Raw genomic sequence first — 25,601 nt, 5'->3', positions numbered from 1 at the left:
AATATAACTCGTAAAATGTTCGCCGGGTAGCTGTGCACGGCCGCGCAAGCGTTGCTCAGCGCGCAGCTTGCTTACTGCAGGCCTGCCGGAAGATATCGGAAAAAGTGGTCTTGAAAGCGGGACCCTCCACTGAAGATAGGAGGGTCCCGTTGGCGCAAAGCTCCAGCGCAGACGACGGGGGACGAGGAGGCGGTTGGACTAGGAGTGGTATCATCGGTCATGGCTGTTGTCGGTAGTGTGCGGCTGCGAAGCTCCAGGGCGGATGGAAATCCTCACCTCCACCAAGTGAAATGGGTTTTACTGAGGGTTCAACGGAATATAGTCCTCTGTAAGCTGCATGGCGAACAGCACAGGAACACAGTCCGTCTAGGCACAAACCAGCAAGCTCGAGCAGCGCAGCGGCACTTCGTTGTTCTCTTCCTCGTGTTTCGTGACATCCGCTCTTCGTTCACTACAGTATATATACACATATACACATACATTTATATGCATACACATACACATATACAAAAGCGAGGAGCCTGCAGTCAATAAACCCTGTTTTCCAGAAAGAGCCACGATGCACGCCACAAAATTCAAGAACGCGTGCAGCTAGTTCATGGAGGTGACCTGGGCAAACAGTTCCACTCAGCGATGGTGCGAGGAAAAAAAGAAAACTTATACAAGTTAGTTCGAGCAAAATAAGGAGAAAAATAATCTGTATTGTAGTAGCGAGTGTTTCTGGCTGGTTGAGAAAAGAAATATTGTGACGGGTCAAGTCCTAGTTTATTGGTTAGTAACAAGGAAAGAAATTCTAAACGAAAGTTTTTTCTCCGATCTTCAAGGCGTGGTATATCGTGAATTTGCATTAATTCCGAAGGGGAATCTGTTTTAAAAAAATTAGAGAACACGAATCTCATAGCTTTTCTCTGCAGTTTTTCAAGCTTTTTTATATTTGATGTAGTGTACGGATCCCACACTATGCACGCATATTCAAGCTTAGGCCTGATTAAAGAAAGATAATTTAGGCGTTTTACATCAGATGGGGAATTTTGGAGTTTATGTCTGAGGAAACACAGTTTCCTAAATGCTGCTCTACAAATATTGTCAATATGTGTATTCCAGGATAGGTCACTTTAATTGTCACCCTAGGTATTTCACAGCAGTTACTTCCATCAGCTCAGCAGACCCAAGTTTATAAGTATATTTTATGGGATGCTTTTTACGTGTTATGCGGATAGAAACAGTTTTTTCCCGATTTAGCGCCATGCCCCAACGGTTGCACCAGTTTGCAATATTGCCAAGGGTAGTATTCAGGTCGTTTTGGTGTTGAGTATTACAGATTTCCCGAAATAATATGCAATCATCGGCATACAGCCGGATGTGAACACCAGTGAACACTTCATCTACGATGTCATTAATATATAACAAAAAGAGTAATGGCCCCAGGACGCTTCCCTCGGGCACACCGGATGTGACGGGAAGAGAGTCCGACTGATGCCCGCCAAGAGCAACGTATTGCTGTCGGTTAGTTAGATAGTCACATATCCATAAAATAAAGATCTGTGGGAGACCGATCGATTGTAATTTGGTTATTAGCCTATTATGGGGAACTACATCAAAAGCTTCACTAAAGTCTAAAAATATTGCGTCAATTTGGCCGTTATGGTCCAGGACTGAAGCAAAAGACTGGACAACAGCTACAAGTTGCGTCACAGTAGAATATCCTTTCCGAAAGCAGTGTTGGCAGTTAGTTAGTATAGAATTATGTTCTAAACTGTCATGAATTCGAGTAGCAATAACATGTTCCATAAGTTTGCTGCACGATGAAAGTAATGAAATAGGACGATAGTTTTTTAATATCAGGCGGTTGCCTTGCTTAAAAATGGGTATTACTCGTGCTGTCTTCCAGTAACCCGGTACTTTCCCTGTCAATAGAGACGTGCGAAAAATAATGACGAGAAACTTGGCAAGTGGTTCAGCATATCTTCGAAGGAACATGTTCGGTATATCGTCAGGTCCAGGGGAGGTTTTAGTTTTTAAGTTCAAAAGCATAGAATATACACCGTTATAAGTTATGAAGTCCACCTCAGACGGATGCGCAGAAGCGGGGCTCAGTGTGGGTGGCTCTGAGACAGAAAAAACACTACGGAAATATTTGTTGAAAAAGTGAGGGATAACCCTTTGATCACTGATAATTTTATCATCAACTACTACTTCAGACACGGGTTGTTTTATATCGCTGATGTATCCCCAAAATTTGGTCGGGTCAGTTTTTAAGAAGTTTGGCAGAGTTGTTTTGAAGTAGAAATCTTTAGATCTGTGAACCGCTTTTGCGAGGACATTTTTAAGTTCAAGGATAAAGTTATATTGCAGACGTTTTTTCTTTAGTCGCTTTATTTTTCGTTTTAGATGGATAATCTGTCGATTCATCCAGGGAGGGAATTTATTAGTCCTTTTTCTTTTCGTTGGCACAAATGTGTCCAGATAATAATGACATATTTCTTTAAATTCATTCCAAAGGGCACAGGCATCCTTTCCATCAAAGTGGATAAGAGATGTTTCATCGGCGTGTGTGTAGTCTTTGTATGTCATCAATTGCTACTGTTTTGGCGCGCTGTGTTTATGAATGGGTAGTGAAATACTCACGAGATTGTGATCAGAAAGCCCTTGCTCAACCGATACAATACAATCAGAATATTCGCGAGGTATAAATGCTAAGTCTAAAACGGAACTTGCGGTGCGCGATACGCGGGTAGGCTGGCGAACGATCTGAGCTAAGTCGTGTATGAACATGATATTGTAAACTGCATTCACATGCTTATTGGCCCCTGTGCATTGTTCAAGGCTCTCCCAGTCAACACCTGGAAGATTCAGATCGCCCATCAATAGTATTTTACATTTCTTGTATTTTAACGTATGCGTCTGTAACATATCCAGGTAGTCACTGGTGACATCAGGGGGCCTGTAGAGAGCGTACAGAATAAATCCATGACCCCAGCATGACAGTCTCAAACACAGGCACTCAAGATCAGGAACATCTTCAACTAAGGCGGCTGTTATTTGTTCTTTGACTATGACGGACACGCCACCACCTCTTGAGGGCCTGTCTTTCCTGAACACATTGTAGGAGGGTGGAAAAATCGCATCATTGCTAATATCTTTACTCAGCCATGTCTCAGTTATAATAGATATGTGAGGATCGTATTGAAGCAATAAGATTTCAAGTTTATCGGTTTTATTGACAACACTTCGAGCGTTAAGGTGAATTATTCTCGGCTGTTTTTCTTGCACTAAAGCTGGTTTACTGCCTCGAGTAGACTTATATAGTGAACTTTGACGCTTGCAAGACGGCGCTGATAGGAATCTTGAGATTAAGAGTGACTTGCTTTTGCTTGCGCTTGTTGGTGCGTCCTGGGAAAAGACTGCATTTCCTCGTTTTTTACAAGTGGAACTTTATCGTTCAGGTCATCGTTCCAGATGTACGCTTTGCTGTTAATGTACAACTTACTACCAACCATCGATACTTTGTCACCTTGATCACAGTTTGGTTTCGCACTGTCCCATAGCTTTTTTCTTATAGCTCTGGTTGTTGTGGAGCATCCAGCAGTGGCTGCGACGCCAACCGCTGGAAAAGCTTTCCAGGGGCCTCTGCCGGCGAGCACACAGGCGCTGGTATTGGAATATATATGTATATATATATATATATATATATATATATATATATGAAGGAAAGAAGCCAAGAGTCGGCGAGGCCAAGGAAAGCATTGGGGATTGTGCTTTGTCTTTTTTTTTTTAACTTTTACTTCGATAATCACGCAAATTAGTAATGCAATCTGTTCAAGGAAAAGATGATTATACGCAAAGTAGAAGAAAAAACAACGTGTCGATGGTGGGAACCGAACCCACGACCTCCGAATATATATATATATACCGGGTGTTCCAACTAACTTGAACCAAGGGATACAAAATAATACATTTGAGGTAGGTCAGTGAAACCAATTGCATTGAACTGCCAGCCTCATTGCGCACTACAGGCGATTTTTTGTTTTGCAATTACTTAATTAGCTAATTATGTTAATTTTTCTAATTGATTAAATATCGACTTTAGACCAAACATGTTAATTGGAAACTTGTAGAGCACCTTCAGAAACCCCCAATCCATTAATTGCGATAAAGAAAGTCTCACGTGTATCTTTTTTTCTGGGCTCAAAAGAAAGCCCGCGAAATACAAATAATACCACGTGACTAGTGCATTTGTGCGCCGCGATTGTGGTGCTCTCAGTCGTGGTTTGAGCGAACGAAATTAGCTGCGGCCGTGTCTCCTTTGCCCCGTTAAAGCGGCAGGCCGATATGCCTGCGATGGCTTCTTCGCCCGCGCCTGACAGCCGGCCCACGTGATGGTGCAAGCAGCACCGAGAGCGGCGAGCCGACACCACCGGGATTCTAACAAACTCTCCTTCTCTCCCATCAGCGAACTTTACGGCAGACGGATGAGCGATAAGGTATCAGCCACTGAATCTGCGCATACAGGCTTGGGTAAAGGGGTGAGATGACATCTGATTTGACTAAAATTAGCGCTGCACCTTCATTTGCCGGTTCTTTATCGTCATCCGCCTGTCGTGATGTAGGCTGCTGCGGTGCACAGGCCTGGCCAAGATCGCGGTGACGACGGGCGAGCTCGAGCTCGCTCCAACCATCGCCAACATTTCTGCCTGCCGCTGCAACGGGACCATCGCTTCTGCATTTCTGCGGACCATCACGTCTTCTGCACAGCACCGCATTATTACAGAAGGTACATACTTCTATTGTTAGCCGCCGCCCTTACCGTGTTTCCTTATCAGAACGTAAAGTCACAGAAGATAATGCGAATGATATGCTCCAAAGAGACATTATTCGGCAATCAGCTAGCCCCTGGTCATCTCCGGTCGTTTGGTCAAAAAAAAAAAGATGGGTCCGTGCGTTTTTGCATTAATTACCGCGCACCTAACAAAGTCACTCGCAAAGATGTTTACCCTATGCCACGAATTGACGACTGCCTCGACTGTCTTCAGGGCGCCGAATATTTCTCCACTTTGGATTTGCGTTCCGGTTACTGGCAGATACCGATGCACGAAGCCGACAAAGAAAAAAACGCATTCGCTACTCCCAATGGGCTTTACGAATTCAATGTCATGCCTTTTGGACTTTGTAATGCCCCCGCTACGTTTGAGCGCATGATTGACACTGTTCTTAGAGGCCTTAAGTGGAAAACATGCTTGTGCTACCTCGACGACATAGTTATTTTCTCTGCAACTTTTTCTGATCATTTATGCCGCCTTGATCAAGTATTAACGTGCCTGGCATCCGCCGGTCTCCAGCTGAACACAAAAAAGTGTAATTTCGCCAAGAAAGAAATCAAGATCCTGGGCCACCTCGTCAGCCGCGATGGCATTCGACCCGACCCTGACAAGCTTGCTGCAGTTTTGAACTTTGCACGCCCTCAGCGGACTAAGGAACTACGCAGTTTCCTTGGCCTGTCTTCGTACTTTCGCCGTTTCATTCGCAATTTCGCTATCATTGCTGCACCGCTCCACCGCCTCCTTACCGACCGCACTACTTACAATTGGTCCGAAGAATGCGAAAAAGCTTTCCAAACCCTATAGAATGCCCTCACTTCGGACCCTGTTCTCGCTCACTTCGACGACACTGCTGCCACCATTCTCCACACCGATGCCAGCAGCCTCGGTATCGGCGCCGTACTTCTGCAACGTGATACCGCTTCTCGGGAAAAGGTAATTGCGTTTGCCAGTCGAACTCTAACACCAGCGGAACGCAACTACACCATCACTGAGCAAGAGTGCCTCGCCGTCGTTTGGGCAGTTCAGAAATTCCGCCCCGACCTCTACGGCCGCCATTTCACGATCGTTGCCGATCACCACGCTCTGTGCTGGTTATCAACCCTCAAAAATTTGACTGGACGCCTGGGTCGTTGGATTCTGCGTTTGCAGGAGTACCACTTTGATGTCATATTCAAATCGGGACGCAAACATCGAGATGCCGATGCTCTTTCCCGCTGCCTGCTATCAGAAGCACCACCTAGTGCTTCCTCGAGCCTTCCTGCGTGCACCCAATGTCGTCCAGAGCTCCAAACATCACCTGTGCTACTCCCGCCACTGCTCCAGATCGCTACGCCATTATTTCACACCAGCGAGCAGATCCCTACTGTATTTCCCTAATCAAGCTTCTCATCGGTGCTTCTCACCCTCCTACCGCTAGGATGCGCAGGCAACTCCAAAAGTTCAAACTTGATAACGGCGTGCTCTCCCGTTATATTTATTGCTCTGAAGGCACCCGTTGGGTCCCCGTTATTCCGAGAGCGCTTCGCACCCGTATCCTGGCGGCTTTCCACGATGATGCTACAGCCGGTCACTTAGGCTTCCATAAAGCATACCACCGCGTGAAAACCCGTTTCTTCTGGCCAGGCCTCGCCTTAAGTGTGGCAAAATACGTCGCCTCTTGTCTGCCATGTCAGCGCCGCAAACGGCCCACTTCTCCTCCTGCTGGCCTACTACAGCCGCTACCTTGCCCTGCTACTCCTTTTGCCGTTGTTGGCATAGACTTATACGGGCCACTTCCATTGTCCGCACGAGGTAATCGCTGGATCGTCACCGCCGTCGACCACCTAACACGCTACGCTGAGACCGCTTCCCTGCCTAATGGCTCAGCACATGAGGTCGCGACCTTCTTTTTGGAATCGCTCGTACTGCGCCATGGGGCCCCTCAAGTGCTTCTCAGCGATCGTGGTCGTACATTTCTGTCGAAGATTGTAGCCGAAGTTATTGAGGCCTCAACCACACATCACAAATTGACCTCCAGCTATCACCCACAGACCAATTGGTTGACCGAGCGGTTCCACCGCACGCTTTCTGACATGTTGTCTATGTACGTCGACCAGGACCACCGAAACTGGGACGTAATACTTCCTTTTGTTACGTTCGCCTACAATACGGCTGTACAGCGGACCACAGGTTACACCCCGTTTTTCCTCGTTTACGGCCGTTCTCCCGCTACCTTTCTTGACGCCTCTTTTCTTTCTACACATGCCAGTTCCTCTTCCTCTCTTCCCGACCAGTTCCTTTCCCGAGTGGCCAAATCTCGCCGGCTTGCTCGCGTCAACACGGAAGCTAGCCAGGAAGACCGCAAGTGCCGCTATGATGCAACCCATCGCCAAGTTTCGTTCCGTCCCGGCGACGAGGTGTTACTTTGGACCCCATTACGCACTCCTGGCCTTTGTGACAAGTTACAGCACCGTTACATTGGTCCCTACACAGTTCTTGAAAAAACCTCCCCGGCCAACTATCGCATCTCCCCTGTTGACCCTCCTCCGGACTGTCGTTACCGTGACACTGAAGTTGTCCACGTTTCACGTATGAAACCTTTTATTCGGCGCAATCCTGCGGACTAATTGCGGCCAGGCTGGCCGCTTCAACTGCGCGGGCGAAATAGTGTGAGCACTGTGTGGCGCTTCATCTTCTACACGGCTGAACGTGCTGCTTCATCTTCATCCTGCTCCCTCTTGGAGATACCCATCGTCATCGCGGAGTGTGTTTGGCTTCAGTTTGCGACCAAGGCTTCAGGTCTGCAATAAAGCCTGATTCCCCAAGTCCGACCTTCGCGCTACCTTACAATATATATATATATATATATATATATATATATATATATATATATATATATATATATATATATATATATATATATATATATATATATACATATATATATATATATATAGGTGTTTTAAACCGCGCCCGTTGTCCTATTTGTATTGTGTTTGCGCGGGCAGCGTGAGTGCGCGTGAGCGAGCAGCTAATTTTGGGTGCAGGATGTTAGCGGCTAAAAGACGGTAGATAAGCGCGTCGGAAGCAAGACGCGGGGCGTTTATGCTCCGGCGGGGAGGCCAACGCGGGGCAGCCCGCGAGCGTCATGGGCCAGCGGGGTGTGCATCGATGACGGAAAGACCGGTAACACGAAGATGGAAGAGTGCCTGTAGAAACGGCCTAGGCGTATTCGCGTGAGTCGCTGTCACGCGAAGAGCAATGTTTCTTTTGCCGCCGTTGGCGCTTTGGCCCTGTTGATTGCCCTATTGTTTTGTCTCGCCGCGATAAAGCCCTGACATTCTTCCCGCTTTTCTTTAGTGTGCTATTGTGGCGCGCATGAACAGCATGTTCTCAGCGCAGTAGCTCATGATGTTGTTTCTTTTTATTTATTGCTTTTTTCGTTTATCACGAATAATCCGGTGTTTTTAAGAGACCGGATTTGTCACTTGTCGCGCGAGACCATGGCTCGCGCACCCGTTTTTTGATGGCGAGGCCTTCGTCTGGCGCCCAACGTGATTTTTGCTCGAGCTTTGGTTTGCTCCGCGAGTGTCGCAACTTTAGTGACAACATTCCATGCTTTCGTGTGGAGCTATGACGGATGATCTCAACTTACCTGGCGCAAGCGCCGTGTTACAGCTGAATTTCCGCCTCCCACCCATGCGTGTTCTGTGCATGAGCAATTAGCAGACTGGAAATGCAAATCGTCGGATTTCGATAGCAGAATTATTGGCCGACTGTGCCAGCTACTTGAATCAAAGGCAGAATTCCGAGGAATGGTGGGAAGCGAGCCAGTTTCGTTAGCGTCCACTCTTTTTTGCATCGCGATAACTATCTAAAGTTGAATTTTCCCGTGCCGAGGTTTGAAGAAGACGTCGACAAGAAATCTGTTTGCGATTTTCCTCATGAAATCGATGACTATCAGATGGCAATTCGGGCAGTGCTCTGGTCACGCGTGTGATTCCTGTAGCTTTAGTAGGTTGCGCAGCAACCTGAAGGCGTAGACAGCGGCCGTTCACAACAAAGCAGGATTTTATAGAGCATTTTCGAGAAGAGTTTTTGCCGCTGACTATGGTCATACGCAGTACACATCACGACCGGAAAATCGCCTACCACATCACATGGGGGTGCACGGGCCCCAAACCCGCAGACAAACACACACCATTCGGAGGCGCAGTGGGAGGCCACTCTGCTATGCTCAGGCCTAGCGACCGGGCGCAGTCTGGTAACCGAGGCAAGAGAGGCAGCCCAGGCCATCTTGAAATGAAGAATCCCCCCTTTTTATTCCCAATAAAGTTTTCACTCTCAGCAGATGTCAAAATAAACGCGAGAGCCAACATCCGGACACCGAAACGTGATAATCCGGGCAATGAACGAGGTTTACCGAGATGACTTCACTCTCTCGGGATTCCGCGCTTTCCCCAAGGATGAAGCCATGGTGCAATCTAATTGCCCGTAAAACGCCGGCCTCCACCGGCGGCCGAGGTGGCGGCTACTCGAAACGCCTTCGGACATTTGGAATCAAGTGTGTCACTGAGCTTGGCCGTACGCTCATGGCGTTTCCTAATTTAACAGACGCTCTGGAAGCATACGAAAGCGCTGCGTCTCTGCTCTTGTCATGCCACCATCTTTTTGCAGCCGCGAACACATCTGCACTTTTCATCTATGGTGAACTTGATAAGGGGTCAGAGACTTTTAAGCTGAGCAGTGGAGCCTGATTAAAGAAGGTAGGAAGCATTATGTCGGAAGCGATCGTTTTGCGAAATATACGCCACGGCTGCGCCTCCCAGCAGCGCCATTATTATGCTGCCGTTCACGAAGGTGGCAAGGCTTCCACGGACCGCAACTTCTTACCTAGGGCCGCACATTTGCAGGCGATCGCTTCGACGCGTCAAGGAAAACCTACGAGAGGCGCTGAGCTAGCTGTTCTGTAGAAAGCAGGAAGATGTGGGGTGGGGCGTATACTATGTTTCTATTTCAAGATCGTGCTCAATACCACCTACAACCGATGTGCATTGTTCGTAACCATTTCATGCTTACCTTTACTCTCGATTACGGGAGAAGCAGTAGATTTTGTGTTAGTGTAGTTACACCACGGCCAGTGTTCTTAGAGGCCCCATAAATTTGTCTGAAGGTGATTTATCCTTGATAAATAAATAAACAATTAAATTTCGCATTAGCCGCCAGTGCCTTCGCACACAGGTGCGAATGCACTGGCATTCCAAGCACAGCTTGTCTGTGCGACAGGAACATCTCGCCAGACTATTGCAGGTGTTTCTGAAATCATATTATTAATGCGAAAGAATTACTTTGCTGTGTTCGCAGATTTCTGTCCTCAGAGCGCGTCCGCCCCTATTGCAAAAACCAGTGCCACTGGGTTCCAGCGCCCCAGCGCCATACCTGATTATGGTCCCAGTATGACGCTGGAAACTGGGCGCACTGGGACGCGGCATACTAGCACGCTCCGCACTGGTGGCACTGTTCGCTTAAAAACAAAGGCCTGGGATAAAAATTAAAAGGGATAATGTAATGAAGCAAGTTAGTTACATGAAAAACACCCTGCCAGCATCCCACCCAGTATCAACAAGGTAATCCCAGCGTTTTTCTCCCATCGTACCAGTGCAACCAGTGCCTTCCCGTTACTGTTCCAGTGAATATCGCAGACCTCCAGCGTGCCCAGCAGATCCAGTGCAAAACCAGCGCGAAAATCTTACTGGTTTCGCACTTGAAGATGCTGCAGTTTTTGCAATAAGGGTAGACCGCGTCCACAAAATCGTGTCCGCAGCAGTTATAATTGAGGAGCGGTAGAGGTTAATGAGTAGTTTCAATCGAGAGAGGGTGGCATAATGTGTCCGGAAAAATAATTAGGCCAGTAAGTTATTTAGGTAATTATTTAGAGGCAAAAACTGTAAAGGTAAAGAATAAAATGGCCTCATTAGCCAATGGCTTGGCGCCACATTTGAATGTATGAAATAATAAAGTAGTTAATTAAATCAGTCAATTAAGGTGACGTCAAGAATGTGCCGTCACGCAACGTGAAGTCGAGCCAGAAAGAGAACAGGAAAGAATTGGCGCGCAATTTGAAAGTATCAAAGGCAGTCAATGAGGGTGACGTCAAAGATGTGACGTCACGCAACCGGAAGTAGAGCCAGAAAAGAGCATGTGAAGGGATCGGCGCATAAATTGAAAGTAACGAAGACTCATCATCATCATCAGCCTGACTATACCCACTGCAGGGCGAAGGCCTCTCCAATATTTCTCCACTTAACCCGGTTCAGTGCTAGCTGCATCCAATTGACCCCTGCGAACTTTTTAACCTCATCCGCCCACCTAACTTTCTGCCGCCCCCTGCTACGCTTTCCTTCCCTTGGAATCCAATTTGTCCCCCTAAGCGACCATCGGTTATCCTCTCTTCGTACTACTTCGCACTCTTCGCCCATGCCCATTTCTTCTTCTTAAATTGAAAGTGCCGAAGACTAAAATGGGTAAACAAGATGTGAAATAATGTGACGTCAATGATGTGACGTCACGCAACCGGATGTAGAGCCAAAAAAGGGCATAGGAAGGGATTGGCGCGCAATTTAAAACTACGAAAGACTAAAATGGGTAAACAAGAAGTGAACTAAGCAACTAGAAGCAACCAGGAGCAACCAACAGCAGCATACATGCTTTCGCATTACTCCAATGCAGATTCTGGAGTGCTCTTGATTCCCTTTTCCAGGGCAGACGCAGCGGGCAGGCTTCGCGCACTTGCGCGGGAACACAAACTCTCCTTATGGCATTCTGGCCAGTTTGCGAACTGCCGCCCAAATTCCCTGGACCCTGACCTGAGGCTCCGCCTTCCACCTGGCCTACCCCGACGCGAAGAAACTTTGCTGTGCCGCCTGTCGGTTGGTGTAGCATTCACAAACTCGCATTCTTTTATGATATGCATAGCAAACAGCCCTGCATGTACAAACTGTGGATGCGACGAGTCTATAGGCCACATTCTTTGTGAGTGCCCGATATACAGCGAGGAAAGACAGTGTCTGTGCCGTACGCTGCAGCGTCTAGATGGGCGCCCATTGACTGAAATTAAGATTTTAGGTCCCCGGCCACGGCGATCATCTGCGGTGAAGGCCTCACAGGCACTGCTCCGCTTTATGAAAAACACAGGCCTAATCGAAAGACTATGAGTTTGCTGTTATGTTAAGGGGTATGACTGCGACATGGTGTGATGTGGCATGTCTGTGATGTGACTGTACTAACTTCAAGCATCCCTCTCTCACAACTTTTATATCCACTCACTCCCTTCCCCCAGTGCAGAGTAGCAAATCGGTTGCTTTTACGGGTTAACCTCCCTGCCTTTCCTCCTCATCTCCCTCCTCCTCCTCCTGGAGTGCTCTGTAATTATTTATCGTGGCTCATTTATGTCCACGAAGGCTAAGCAATCCTGTCACTATGAGCGAAAGGTCTGGGATGTGTAATCACAGATTTGCGCAATATCGAAATCTCTGCATAAATCTAAGCTTCTAGCGGTTGAAAATTTCCGTGAGGCTGCTTCACGTCACGAGTACGACCGGCAAATAAGTGGACGCGTTTCCGCTGCTTCCAGGCTTGAACTATTCGACCACTGGTGTTCCTCGCGTGAATCTCTTGCGCCACTAATAATTGAGAAAGAGGGACTGTCGTCATGTATGCGCAAAAATTTGGTTCCGTTTTTTTTTTTGTTGTTGTTGTTGTTGATAAAATCTTACATGCTGAGTCAAATTCGCAGCCATGGAAGCGCCGGATTCAGCCCTTCCCCTGCGTGCCATTGCTGCTCAGAACCGCCTGCGCGAGCGGCGGAAGCTCGAACGGCGGCGAGAAGTGAGGCTATGAAGAGAGATTAATGATCATTGTCTCAGAGCCTGTAGCAAGCCTCCCTGGCGCCGCCCATATGGATACCGGAAGATGGGAGACGAGAATCGCTTCCGGTGGGGCTGTATTACGATAAAACATTTTCCCCATGTTTCGCTAGTTTTGCACCGACTGCAGCGGAAGCTTGTGATGCCACTAATAGAAACGATACCAAAGATACGGGAAATCAAAAGCGAACATTAGTAGAGCCTTTGTCAAAAGCATAGAGCGCAGGGAGTCTGCTTCTAAGTTGTCTAGTGGCGCTAATATAGCACTAGTTGATCATTAGAGAGGATAGGAAAACATTATTCTTACCACCAAGAGATTCGAAACACTGGAAATAAATTACAGGCCGCACGAAATGGCTTAGAAGCAGACCCCCCCCCCCCCCCCCTCCCTTGGGCACTACACTTTAGACAAATACTGCACATCACTGTTTTCTTGCAAAACTATCCGTCCTTATTTTTTAAGCGGGCCAGTATCAAAGGAGGCATGGCCTCCGGACGGGATATTCGGAGTTCGTGGGTTCGACTCCCACCATCGGCGCGTCGTTTTTCCTTCCGCTTTGTATTTGATATTCTTTATCCCGATAATCACCATAAGACTAATTCTTGTCAAATACCAACAACAAAGCATGAAAATGAAAAAACTAAATTTCCAACGTTTGCCTTGGACTTGTAGACTGTGAGCTCCTTTAAACTCTATAATAACGAGCCCCACATTTCCCTTTTAATTGTTTGCATAATAGCTTGCGAGGGTCTCGGTTCTGGCAGTCTGGGGGTCGAAAGGTAGCGTAAGTGGGTTCTCGCACAGCTGCCACCCTGCCTAACGATTACGTGTTACGTGACACTTGAGATATAACAGTATTTGCCACATCCTCCGCTAGGGACGAGGGTGGCACTGGTGAACGCTCACAGGTTTTGGTTAGTCAGCATAAATACCCAAGCAAGCGGAAGGTTGGACAGCCACCGAGCTCAGTTGGAAGAGCACTGGGCGCGATATTCGGACGTCATGGGTTCGACTCCCACCATCGGCGGGTTGTTTTTTTTTCCGCTTTACATTTAATATTCTTTACCCCGATGATCACCGTAAGACTAATTCTTGTCAAATACCAACAACAAAGCATAAAAAAATAGAAAAAATCCCCAACGTTTGCCTTAGACTCGTAGACTGTCAGCTCCTTTAAACTCTTTTATAACGAGCCCCTCATTTCCCTTTCAATGATCTGTATAATATATATATATATATATATATATATATATATATATATATATATATGTACATATATATGTGGAGGAAAGAGCCAACAGTCGGCGAGGCCAAGGAAAGCACTGGGGATTGTACTTTGGCTTGTTTCTTTACTTCGGTAATCACATAAATTAGTAATGTAATCTGCTTAGGGGAAAGATAAATACAAAGTAGAAGGAAAAACAACGTGCCGATGGTGGGGACCGAACCCACGACCTCCGAATATCGCGTCCGGTGCTCTTCCAACTGAGCTACATCGGCCGCTGTCCCCCTGCTACTTTCTTGGTTATTAATGTTGTCTGTGTACGAACCTTGAGAGTGTTCACCAGCACCATATATATATATATATATATATATATATATATATATATATATATATATATATATATATATATATATATATATATATATATATACATCTTAGGAAGAGTTGATGACAACTGAATAATAAATGTAAGATGAATGACCAAGAATTCAAAAGCATAACGGTGGATTTATTTCAACGTTTCGACCGGGGTCCGGTCTTTTTCAAGAATGATTGAAAAAGACCGGACCTCGGTCGAAACGTCGAAATAAATCCGCCGTTATGTTTTTTACCTCTTGGTGATTCATATTTATATATATATATATATATATATATATATATAGAGAGAGAGAGAGAGAGAGATAAAGTTGAGGCAGTGAGTGCGCTATGAACCAGAACTGATGAAGTAGGTTTATGCACGCTTCTGATTTTCTTAACGTTCAGACTGAGGAATAGTCTGCATTAGAAGAGTAGTCCCCATTCTAAACGTTACTAAAGTCAGCCTAGTCGTGTTTTGAATGTTATGCATGTTATAGGTTTGTCCTCTGGCAATGCCACATGGTGCTTTGCTGTGTTTATGGTGCCCACATTTTGGAATGTGTACATTTTGTCCTGTTAGTTTTTCACCTGTTAAAACCCCTACGCATTGCTTAGGCGGCACATTTCTGGTAAAGCCTTCATTTGGCCTTTTGAGTGTATTCTTCAAAAGCGCGACATTGAAATAAAGGGTTGGGTGATTGCCTTATTGATTGCCCCATCGACAGCCGTGCGGCAATTCCAAAAGTCAGGTACCGGAATGTCCATGCGATTGTAGCAGTTAAGGCTGCAACATAGAGAAATATTTCGAAGTGTCTTAAATTGCTCAGGCTGTGTAAATCGTCTTTCCGGGATAGAAAGACGAGCTCAGAATACTTTTAGTGCACCTTTCACCTGCCACGGTGTCTCAGTGGTTAGGGCACTCTACTCTCTAAGAATGAAATTTTCCCTGTTTGCCCATGCTGCATTTCCGTTCTTTCTTCCGAGACTTTCTCAGGTTGCGAACCATTCTGGCCAGGGAAAAGAACCTGCTGTAATAGTTGCCATCTGAGCACTCGTATTTGCACAAGCAACTTGCTCGGTATAAGCGCAACCCTAGAACGGGGATAATGTCGATCACTTGGAGGCATTCAAAGAACGAGCAGTAATTAGGTCGAACGAGAGCGATTAAGCAATAATGATCACTTTTGAATTTTCTTGAATACACTGTTGTATTTTTTGCTGTCAGCAGCTCTTTCTGGATAGTATGTTCTAAAGCAAAAACAAAACGAAAAAAGAGAACTATTTATTGCTGGATGGGCCCCACCGAGAACGATATTCTTCGCTCATGTATCCCGACGACCATGTGAGAGGCGCCAGTGAGGCGCGCCACAGGCTCTGAGACAATGAATGCCGTTATCATTAATCTCCCTCCGCAGCGGCACTCGGCGAATTTCGCGGTTCCGGCGCCCGGGGAGCCGATTGCGAGAAGTAACAGTGCAGAAGACAACGCTCCAATCTGGCGCTTCCACCGCTCTGAATCTGAGGCGTGCTTGTGAAGTGCGACAGGAAGGATAACGAAATAAACACGAAGTGATGTCACAGGGTATGCTTGGAGACAGTTCTTACTTCGCAAAGGGGTGTCTTGCAAGAGATGCAACGAGACACAAGGAAGCGGCGGAGTCGTTCCAGCTTTGAACGAGCGGAAATGGCGTCATTTGTTTCAGAAGTGCAGCCTTAAATGTACAAGCGTGCTCTCAGAATGAATTCTCCCAATAGTGGTTCAGTCACTGGTCGCAAAGCTGCGCACATCTTTGTACATTTCCTGCCATACGGAACGCTTATAAATGCGCAAGTAAGAAACTTCTTTAACACTACGACGAAACGCTTAATGGAGGTACCGAGTAAAAGTTGGTTCTGATTCTAATGGAGAACGTTAGCATTGGAATATATGGCAATCAGAGCCTCTTTTCTGAAACCTTTCAAAAAGACAACCATCCACTCTTTGATTTCGTTGCTTTAGGAGGGGTTCTTATTCGCGCCTTGTTAAGATAATCAGACTTGGCGAGAGTTCGACTGTGATAGCGAGATATAATAAAACACCCAAGAAGACGTGCTACACAAAATGAAACATCCTGCTGTTTTGAACTGCTTTGTTAGGAAGTTTCTGCATTTTAAACGTTCATCTATCACGGTAACAACAGCAGAAGCAGAATCCCTAAATCAAGACGTCATCGCCTCCCATTCGTCAGTGGAAATCCGTCTTCTCCTGCTTTTGTTCCGAAGAAGCACCTCTGCCAATGGGCTCACAATACGTTCAATAACTCTAGCTTTAACCTAGCTGCGCAGTGGCTGTGCCTCTTTTACATTAATAAATAACAGATATTATTGCCTCCAACGTTTTTTTTTTCTTTGACAGTGACCAATCGACATAAAGCATTCTATTAAAAATATAAATACCAAAAGCTTCCAGTAGCGGCGCTACTGCAAGCTTCCTTGGCTTGCAAAGACATAACCTGTGGACATGCACACATTTGTTGAAGATTCGACTTCAAAGATGTCACCGTCCTGTGCCCTTTATACGTCCTCGAGAGGACAAAAATTTTCCCATGTCTTGCAGAGGAAGGCATCATCCAGGATAGCAGCACTTGACTGCATTAGTGAAACGTCTCTTACGTCATGCGCCACAACTCTGGCAGTGAGGATCTTCAGGCACTTCACAACAAAGTTGACATCTTTCCGAACCTGTAAAAAGACACTGAAGAGAGGGTTTCTCTAGATTTCAGTTATTTTCATTACAAGGCTATCTCCGTATACTACTATGCTACACGTCAGTGAACTCTATCCCAAATTGGAATCACGGCCAACGAATATGGAGAGGAAGGAAGAAGCTCTTAGAGGTAATCATGATTACAATTACAGGCGGACATACATCAAAAGATGGGAGTGGCCTTACTGCCCAGAAATTGGCTTTCGGAAAAGAACGCCTGGCTTTTTGGGTTGTAGAATATTACTGCTGATTTCTACATACCATTCATTCAGAACTGAGATCAACACCGCCTCAAAAACTTCCATGCGGTCTAGAAGAATTTTATCATCGGCTTATGTGAACTTTCGTTTCACAAATGATTTGCACTTCCGTTTAGGAAGATACTAACAATGCGGCTTTGTTGAAATAATGAAGCATGTCTTGTGAGAGACCCAAACATAAGCCAGGAATGTAAGCACCATGAAAATGTCACAGTATTACTGAAATAGGTGCCTCTAATACAAAGACTTGTATCCAAACCCTTAGCCTGCAGTATTTTGCCGATACGCACGATGAATATTTTTTGCCTATTTGATGACGTTTGCCTTCTAGAAAAACTGTAATCCATCCACATTGCTCACCATTGCGCACTCTCTGATTTAGTGAACATCGGGAACCCATTGGCAGGACATTGTAATTCACCCTTTTCTTTTTATCGGACCACATTGGTTCCACTCACCTCAAGCTCTATTATCAAACTTGATTATCTACATTCCTATTTTTAAGCCTTACCTATTTTAGTCACCTGCTTTTTTAATCCTCTTTCTCCACACGTTACTTTCCCATGCTGAGTAGAAAGTCAGCGGATCAAATGGCTGTATAATTCCTTTTTTTTAATACAGGAGGCATCTCTCTGTTTGCATTCTGATGTACTTAGTAAACTGTTTATAATGACAATATATGCCCGTGCTTCCTGCGGACACTTGTGTTGCTTTAAACGAACATTCTGACACGGTGCCACATCAGTCGCAAGCACGACAATTTGCGATAAGCGGAGACAAGAGATTGATCAAGGAATGCGATCCAATTTCTCTCCCGTCGACGGCTGGTGAACTATTCGAATACATAATTCAAAATCTCGCACAAAACTTCCCCAAAGCAAATAATTGTTTTACTAAGAACGTGGATTCAGGAGGAGCTTCTCAACTTGCATGGAACTGGTCGAAACTATACATGACTTTGCTTCATCAATTAACAATGTAATCCAGATTGGTACAGTATATTTTGATTTTTCGAAAGCTTTTGACTGGGTCGCTCACAATGTTAATATATAAAGTAGACACAATGTTTCATTACAATTAGAAAAAATGGTTTCCCTACCACTCAAACAGAGAAGAAATCGTTCTTACTATCAAGACCATTATTCGGATCTGCTTTCAGTTCACCCTGGCGTCCCTCAGGGTTTTGTTGTTTATTAATGTATATATTAATGATATGCTCGATAGCATTCCTGTGCAAAATTATGCTAGATAACATGCGAGTACAATTGGACATGCGACCTCGCTCGAAGAAACCCGTAGCACGGGGCAGCAGAAAATTAGGTGGGTGTATGAGGTTAAGAACCTCGCAAGGGTCAAGTCGATACAGCTTGCACATGACCGAGTTAATTGGAGGAATATGGGAGAGGCCTTTACCCTATCATGGCTGCTGATATGATGATTATGATTAAGCTCATGCAGTTTGAGTAAACATTTTGAGTAATACACTCTGTCGAGTGCTTTGGACAGGTCTAGTGTAATGACATCAACATGATTTCTAGAGTTTATGGCTGTAACATAAGGATGAGTGATTTCAGAAACGTGTATTACTGCTGACAAACGGGTACAGAAATCATGCTGCTTAAGAAAAAAAAAAGGCTTAAAAGTGGATCTTGAATTTTGTAGTTAAGAGCTACAAAGGCATAAAGAAAAGTCACAATTGTTTGATATCTTCACATCCATTACTACTTTTGCGCCCTAAAGTCCAATGAAATTTGATCTATTGAATAGTTTTCAAAGTTTTTGAAAGGAGCCAAGAGCCATTGAAAGAAGAGAATGTATAGGGGCCGTTTTCATCAATGTGAAATATCACTTAAATGTGTAGATAATTGATTAGAAAGGAGAAAAAAAATAACCACATGCCACCAGTGGGATTTCAAATCACGATCTCCTAATTTCTGAGAACCAATTATTACTATAGCAGCTTACTGGTATCGCTCAAGAGGAAAGTATACAACAGTTGCATTATACCTGTACTCACCTATGGGGCTGAAACATGGAGGCTAGCGAAGAGGGTTCTACTTAAGTTGAGGACAACTCAGAGAGCTATGGAATGAAAAATGGTAGGGGTAACATTAAGAGATATAAACGTGCAAATAACTCAGGTTACTGACATTCTAGTGTAAATAAAGGAGAAGAAATGGGCATGGACAGGACATGTAGTGCGAAGAGAGGATAATAAATGGTCGCTTAGAGCAACAAACTGGATTCCAAGGGAAGGAAAGCGTAGCAGGAGGCGGCAGAAAGTTAGGTGGCCGGATGAGGTTAAGGTGTTCGCAGGGGTCAAGTGGATGCGGCTAGCACAGGGCCGAGTTAATTTGAGGAATATGGGAGAAGTCTTCGCCTAGAAGTGGGCATATTCAGGCTGATAATGATGATGATGAGTTTTGTTGGCTGTGGATTCTTATACCGGATATGTGAATAGCGTCGAGTTGGTTCACCTAATTGGGTCTTGGCCTAGACGCGCTTCATCGGCAGTTTTTTTCTCCTTATAAAAGGATCTGTACTCATGAATACCGCCACCTCTTTCGCCATGTCGAAACCTGGCAACTGCCCATGCAGCTGCAAACTTGGTATTGTCTTATGGTGTAATGGCTTCACACACCTCAGTGACCAATCAGAGGTGAGCTATGTCACTTTCGAGATGGAATGCCAACTCGGTATGTCTCGGGGCTGACAACCACTGACAATCACATCAACCGATAGTCATCCAAAAGTTGCAGCCACCGGTGCGACTTTTGCGGACGAACAGGATGCTCAACACGCGTTCGAGCACAGTCAACCCCCAGCCTCGCAACCATGCCTCTTGGTGCTGCAGCAGCTCGTACTATGCATCTTCGGCTTTTCACATTTTCTATTCATATCTTGTCGCTCGGCCATAACTTCACGTTCCATAGACTTGCGTGTGACGGTTTATTATTTATATGCTGCCCCCCAGTTTTGCATCTTTAGTTGTTGGTAATTACGTCATTGCGTCATCATTTTGATGCGAAATACGGAAACTTTCCCGCCACAGGGAGGTCCATTCTGATGCCGTACGAGCCAATAGCGCTAAAGCAGCAGCGTGTGTAAGAGTGAGGATGAGGGGATTGCCATTTCGGGGCGAGGGGGGCTGCCATTTAGGTAACTTCTGTGCATGTCGTCGTCCTTCCCGCCGCTTTGGTGGCTTAAGAACGGCTGGCGTCGCTGTTCCTATAGCAACCATAAATGGCATCGCAGAAGAACTTGAGGGAGTATATGACTTCATCGCCGAGCACTCTCTAGTCATCGCGTTGATCCTATATACTGGTCCAGGTAGAAGGTGATCTGGAAGGTGGTAGTTGACAAAGGACATGGGCGAGGGCCATTTTGCAGCCGGGAGTTTTGTCACCATGAGACCACGTGATGCTGCCGTGTTTGCAGGTAAGCTAGTCACCTCTCATTGCCGAACACGGTAGTGGGAAGCTGCATTGACAATAGCCTATAAGAGATCAAAATAAGAAAATAAACATGAAAAAGTCCAGTTCAGTTCAGTTCATTCGTTCAGTGGTGTCCGATTCTTCGTGACCCTATGGACCATATCACGCCACGCTTTCCGGTCTCTCACTATCTTCCTAACATCACATAACTTCAACTGCAGCGCCTCAAGGATGCCATCTAACCATCGCGTTCGCTGCCTACCCCTTCTCCGGTGACCCTCAACCTTTCCCAACATCAAATCTTTCTCCAGCGACTCCTCTCTTCTCATCAGCTGACCAAAGTAGCTGAGCTTTAACTTTAGAATTTGACCCTCCAATGAGCAGTCAGGGTTTATGGTCGACAATATCGACTGAATTGATCTTCTGGCCGTCCGAGGAACTCTCAAGATTCTCCGCCAGCACCACAATTCAAACGCGTCAATTCTTCGGCGGTCAGCTTTCTTAACAGTCCAACTCTAGCATCCATACATCACAACTGGAAATACCATAGCACAAGCTATACGGATGTTGGTTGGCAGACTAATGTCTCTGCTCTTTACTAGGCGGTCAAGGCTAGCCATGGCTCTCTTTCCCAGTAGTAGGCGTCTCCTAATTTCATGGTTGCAGTCTCCTTCCGGGGTTATCTCGGAGCCCAAGAAGAGAAAATAAACATGAAAAAAACTTAATATTAATTCCAATACCAACCGAAAGTGGTGTTGCGCAGGCTATGCTGTTCTACCGCCAAGCTTTGTGTAATTGGCTGAATGTAGTCACAAATTTGTCACCCCGTAAATCTGTTTAATTGGTTGGTTGCGCTACTGCGGCGCCATACTGTGGCACTTGCCCTCGCTTCAGCATTGGGGCTAACATCGGAGGTGGTTTCACTCTGAATTAGTCTACGTGAAAGGCCAAAGATAAAGGCATAATCTAGTCGTGGCTGACCTTATTGTGGACCGCTACCAGGCACAGTGTCATTACTATGGTGGGCTAGCTATTATGGTATCCACTGTTACGTTAACTTAGGTGTACAGTTGCTTCATATTAGCATCCAGATTAATGTTTTAGCTGTTAAGCCGGGATCCAGGCACTGGTAGCGGGCTTTGGTAGTGAGCAGGATCGGAGCGGGGGTGGCCTAGCTTGCAGTCAGCTGGTTCGCAAAATCACTTCCTCTTCCTCTTTCTCGGCGATATGCCCACCTAATCTGAACTTCTTTACATAGCACTGGAATCCAAAACATGACGAACTCGTTGGGGAGGCAGCAAACGTTTTCTAACTAATTTGCATTCTATTTCTAAGGTGGCACACATGTGTCCAGCCTTGTGCTTATAACGTCATGGCATTCTTGATTAAAAAATTGCCCGACAATTATGATACTCAGCATCCAAAATGCGACCTCAGCTCTCTCCGCACTCTATATTTGCAATATGCTGAGGTAGAAAATTTCAGGGACATTTGAAGAGACAGTTTACTTCCCGGCAGGCGCATACAATTGTTCACCATGAAGAATATCAATCCTTCACTGATCTATATCGATAAGAAAAAGAGATTAAAATCGAAATAGAAGGATGCCATTATATACGAAAACAAGCAACGCCACGATCAGCGTTGTCCTCTAATGCCTATTCGGCAGCCACAAATCATGGCAGGCCTTCGCAGAAGAACGTTTGTGTTAAAGAACGTCTGTTGTGAACGTTTGACTTTATTTTCACGTTTCCTCTGGAGGCGTATTGGTACACGCAAAGTTCATTTAATGAAACATACGCTGTCGAGCAAGTCTCAAAGCGCTTTTGCATGTTTGTCATAGCGCAGGCCAATTTTAATGCATAAATGTTGATAGCTTTAAAATTTAGTGCCTAGAAGGAGCTAGTCTCATCGGCCGCCGAGACTTCATTTGCGGCGCGAGGATCCGGCAGTACTCGCCCCACCATTGGCTGACTCGAATCCTTGGAGCTCCCCCTTTACATTTCCCTCGACAATTTCCTGTCGTTTAGACTTGGCTGTGGTGACCATCCTTGAGGTTCGCACACAATCTTGGTTGAGTTAAATTGAAGCAAACCATAGCTGACTATGCTTAGTATTAAGCTTCCACTAAGAAAAATAGATTATCCATATGCGGCCAACCTGTCTTAGCAACGCGGCCAACATAACCAAGCTTAAGAAAGCTTTCGCTTGTATACCCGTGCTTATCCGAACTAGGCCGCAGCAATTTTTTATCCCTGCGAACGAAGTAATTAAGGTTGCCAGAGTTGTCTGAACAATGGACAAATAAATCACAACAATAATGCGATGTTGTAGGATAATTTACCTGTACAGCATAAATTTGGAAATATTGTGCACAGTTATATTTCTGTGCCGCTCCCTGTCTGCATGACCTACATGTTCTACCCCCTTTAGGCTGTTAGCCAGGCCATAAGACAAAATACTGCAGGAGGTGGCTGATACAGAAAACACTTTATAACAAGTCCCTCTTCATCAGCATCATCAGCAGCAGCCTGACTATACCCACTGCAGGGCGAAGGCCTCTCCCATATTTCTTCACTTAACCCGGTTCTGTGCTAGCTGCCTCCACTTGACCCCTCCGAACTTCTTAACCTCATCCGCCCACCTAACTTTCTGCCGCCCCCTGCTACGCTTTCGATCCTTCCCTTGGAATCCAGTTTGTTACCCTAAACGACCATCGGTTATCCTCTCTTCGCCCTACATGTCCTGCCCATGCCCATTTCTTCTTAATTTCCACTAGAATGTCGGTAACTTGAGTTATTTCTCTGACTCACTCTGCACGCTTCCTATCTCTTAATAGAGATAGGAAGCGTGTAGAGTGGGTCAGAGAAATAACTCAAGTTACCGACATTCTAGTGGAAATTAAGAAGAAATGGGCATGGGCAGGACATGTAGGGCGAAGAGAGGATAACCGATGGTCGTTTTCCTATCTCCTATCTCCTTTCCTTCCTGTTGTCTCAACTTAAGTCGAACTCTCTTGGTTAGCCCCCACGTTTCAGCCCCATAGGTCAGTACAGGTAAGATGCAACTGTTATATTCTTTCCTCTTGAGCGATACCGGTAAGCTGCTAGTCATAATCTGCGAGTGCTTGCCAAATGCGCTCCATCCCAATCTTATTATTCTTGTTATTTCCTTTTCATGGTCCGGATCTGCGGTTACTACCTGCCCTAAGTCCCTCTTAAACATGTATTACCTGCTGTCAGGCACTGGCACTGGATGTGTTTCACTGCCTTGAGAGGCTAGACTATTGAATGGTAAAACCGGGAACAAAGATTGAGTGGAATAAGCATGCTGTGTTGTCTTCAGAGGCCTGTAACGGAATGTGCTTCAGGGTGGGGCTATTCGCTTTCGACTGATTATTTAGCCCGAAATTCCATACACGGAAATGCAAGTTGACCTTTGGGATGGTCTAAGAAGGTTCGCAGCGGCCACCCTCTCGTCATTTTGTGCTTTCGCTGCCTCGTTAGGTGATGTAAGTTATTCACAAATCATTTCCCGTACTTATATTATTAAGTGTCTATGTTGATCGTCAGGATTCGCAAGTCTAAGGTAGCACTCAGGCAGGTCTCTTGCTCCGCCCCTCTGGCACTCTCCGACGACGCTCGACCACACTTAGCATTTCCTGATTATTATGAATTTATATACAGATTGCGCGCATTTGGTACGTATCACTCGGAGCGCGCCCTCTCCGCACGACCCATTCCAGTACTGTCTCTCCTGTCGTCCTCTCTCGTCCCTGCGTCCACCGTGGTCCCTCTGACACCTCTCTCCCTTCGAGAGTCCTCGCCAGGTCCACTGCTGGCTTTGCATCCACGGCTGTCTTCGCATAGCCCCAAGCTGCCAACTCCTCGGAGGTTCGCACACTTCCAAGAAGCCGGCGGCCGTCGCAGGCACCCGCTCCCAGCCGCGTGCAGCGGCCAGCTCGGATGACACGGGCAGTGCGCCCTACGGGAGCCCATAAATGCTTTCTCCTTGCCATCTTCTCGGCGCCGGTTCTCCGGTCCCCACCGCCGCTTCGCTGCTCGGGTTTCGGGAATGTGTTTAGTCCGCCAACGCTTCGCGGGACGCACGGCATACGCAAACACTCAAAAGCCGACCGTTTGTTCCCCCAGTGCTTGGGGCAACACACCGCGTGCACGACTGTAACCTTAACGAATATCGGGGCCTCCGAACCCAAATGTCTACCTAGCATTGATTATTGCTTTTTCCAATTGCTTAGTTCAGCTAAATTTTTGTTTTTGTACAAACAGTTTGTTATTTCTCTGAAGCATCTTTTGTTAGGTATACATTCTGGATAATATATTGCGATTCTAACAATATGTATTTGTTTACTGCACCTCAGTACTTGCCTTTTGTCGTTCTTTCTCCTTTTTCTTATATTGTGTACCAGCGCTCCTTACTATGTTATATCCTCGACTCAAAGCCTTGGGGCATTATATTGAATAAGTAAATATGTAAATTTCCTGTCTCCCCTCTTACAGTTTGTCACAAGCTGCCCCACATATAGAGAGGAAGTTACGGGATCTCCCCGCTCCTCCGAACATGTTTCAACATGACTCTCGGGGCAGCTACCGGCCAGCGCGCGTCCTTGGCGATGGGTAGCAGCGCAACCAATCAATAGAATAAAAAGGCAGACCGCAGCACGTCCGAGACAATGCGCTCTAGGGAGATGCAGTCTTTCGAACAACTCTCGCGGCCGTTCGTTCTGAGAAGGCGTTATTCTCTTCCACCGAGCCTGCGATCAACTCATCGTTTCTCCCTCATCTTGTACGGCCGCCGCTAGCGATCAACTCTGCGACTACAAATACGCCTCAT

The 25,601-nt window shown here is 46.0% G+C and overlaps 1 pseudogene; it reads right to left on the bottom strand.

Moving 5' to 3' along the window:
• The window catches only part of LOC146180853 (uncharacterized), a 40,985-nt pseudogene extending 16,124 nt beyond the window's left edge, over positions 1-24,861 (bottom strand).
• Positions 24,862-25,601: the final 740 nt, after the last annotated feature.

The sequence above is a fragment of the Amblyomma maculatum genome, chromosome 8 (assembly GCF_055883805.1).
Source record: "Amblyomma maculatum isolate TAMU_Amacu chromosome 8, ASM5588380v1, whole genome shotgun sequence".
In the NCBI taxonomy this organism is placed as follows: Eukaryota; Metazoa; Arthropoda; class Arachnida; order Ixodida; family Ixodidae; genus Amblyomma; species Amblyomma maculatum.
The sequence above is the reverse complement of the archived record's forward strand: the minus strand, read 5'-3'. Positions and strand labels throughout refer to the sequence as shown.